This window comes from Homarus americanus, unplaced genomic scaffold, assembly GCF_018991925.1.
Source record: "Homarus americanus isolate GMGI-L3 unplaced genomic scaffold, GMGI_Hamer_2.0 scaffold39158, whole genome shotgun sequence".
In the NCBI taxonomy this organism is placed as follows: Eukaryota; Metazoa; Arthropoda; class Malacostraca; order Decapoda; family Nephropidae; genus Homarus; species Homarus americanus.
In genome coordinates this window covers 645,184-647,500 of record NW_024740795.1, presented here as the reverse complement: position 1 = coordinate 647,500, position 2,317 = coordinate 645,184, and positions in this window count along the sequence as shown.

The window sequence follows — 2,317 nt, the reverse complement described above, 5'->3', positions numbered from 1 at the left end:
TAGAGAAAAAAATATATATATATATAATGTACAGTTATTTATCTTGTGAAATATTTGTTGTAATAATAATAATAATAATAATAATAATAATAATAATAATAATAATAATAATAATAATAATAATAATAATAATAATAATAATAAATCAACTACAATATCAAGGCAGAATATTTTCCCATTAGCATATAGTGTTAGGTAATTACAGGTGAGTAAAGTCCCAGGTGTGTGGCTTTAAGTGTCCTCTGGGTCAAGGCATGAGGCCAGGGGATGACAGTAAAGCAACACACATAAGCAACATTATCTAGCAATATAAATGTCTTCCTCTTATGTATGAGTGAAAGTAAAGACCGGCCATTATTTTGTCTGTCATTGAATTTTTTATTTGTTTTAGTTGTGTTTACTGGTAATATCTCTTCCCCCTTAGTTGTTTTTCTATGTATGTATGTATGTATGTATGTATGTATGTATGTATGTATGTATGTATGTATGTGTGTATGTATGTATTCACTGGGTATCACCTTTGTTTAGTTAGGTACAGGGATCTTTCACATTAGAGAACTGAAATAATAATCGTATATGAAAAATAACTATAAAATTCCCTGATTGTATGATGATATAATATTCTGGTAATCTTATCTTTTGTAGTTTCATTTACATTTTATTTATCTATTTACAAGAGTTAATGAAAAATGACTTTATCGTTTAATATATTTTATTTTCAGAGCTTCACCGAATTCCTGCAGGAGACAGACTAAAGGTAAATACGACAAGACCTTCTCATTATAAGATACACAGCGTTTAGGATAGGAACCATATGTTTTAAATCCCGCACCATCTATCTATCCCTCGTCCTTTCTGGTAAATATTATGACCCCTAGCCCTGGATAGATCTCTTTAACCTAACCTAACTTAACTTCAGGGACTAAAATAGGAAAATATGAACTTCAGAACATAGTTATTGGTCAGACGTGTAGAAAGGTGGTGATTGGTGGGAGTTTTAGCCTCGTACTAACCTCAGGAAGCTGTGATTGGTTTGATTTATGACCTTCGCCTAAGGGGAAGGAAGGAGAGTGTTTTTGAAATTACTTCTTTCGTGTGTTTGAAGGTAAATGTGTCCCGTCATAAATTAATGGGTATAATTTTTGATGATATTTTGCTATTGGACTGTGAGTAGGTCATGGGTGAGTTAATTCTTTTTTGTGTGTAAGTTGGTCAGAGGTCATCACCCACTGCTGTGACGTCATCATCCACTGCTGTGACGTCATCATCTACTGTTGTGACGTCATTACAGCGATAAAAAGAGTATTTGCATAGATGTAAATACGGAACTAATTCATCAGATGTGAAGGTGGGTGAGTGTAGTACCAAATCATAATATATATTCTTGGTCTGTTACATTAATTACCTACTAGCTGTCATTCCTATGGGACCTAAATTTCATCACCACTAAATTTATCTTTAACCAACAACCACGACACAATTCCACACTGTATTTTTCCTACATCCGTCAAGTCTCACGAAAAAAAAAATGAAAGCTAGAATTTAACCGTAAAATAATCGCCACAACGCAACCCGGACGTGAGAAAACTTTACCTCTATTTTGGCAGGTGGATGTCGCTATTAACTACGGGTCGAATACCGGAGCTCACGACACTCTCTCAGCAGGGATTACTTTGATAACTTATGACAGTGTTACGGAAGTCTGTGTTTGACATCTAGGATCAAACACTCTGGCTTGATTTTGGTTGATTCTGGGTGGATAAGAGTGGTGGTAGATTGGTAGGTACAGAATGGTGGTTGATGGTAGGTGAATTATGGTAGTTGAGGTGAATTTGAAGATAAGTGATTATTGGAATTGTGGTTGGTGAAAATGACAGTGGTAATGAAGAAATATCAGATGAATGAAGTGAAGGAAGATATACCAAAGGAATGAAGTCATCTCAGGTAACTCAGTCCGATACAGGAAAGCAAATGAACCAAATGAACGAAACAGCTCGATACATAAAATGAACCAAACGAACCATAACAAACCCTGACATCTTTTTTACCCGAAAAATTCCCAAGATTAATTCCAAGAACCCAAGGGAAAATTTCCAACTTGGTGAACTACTCTACCTGCGTCCGGTAATTAACAAGTAAATTGGTGTTTGAACTGTTACTACGATTTTCCCTAACAGCTTACTGAGTAGTTAAGGTATTTAAGTGAAAGATAACTACCTTAACTACCAAATGAGCTTCCGGTTGTTGATAGTTCGTGTAGTTTTGGAATTTTTGGGTGAATTTTAAATTTTTCTGTAATAATATGACTTTATTTTTT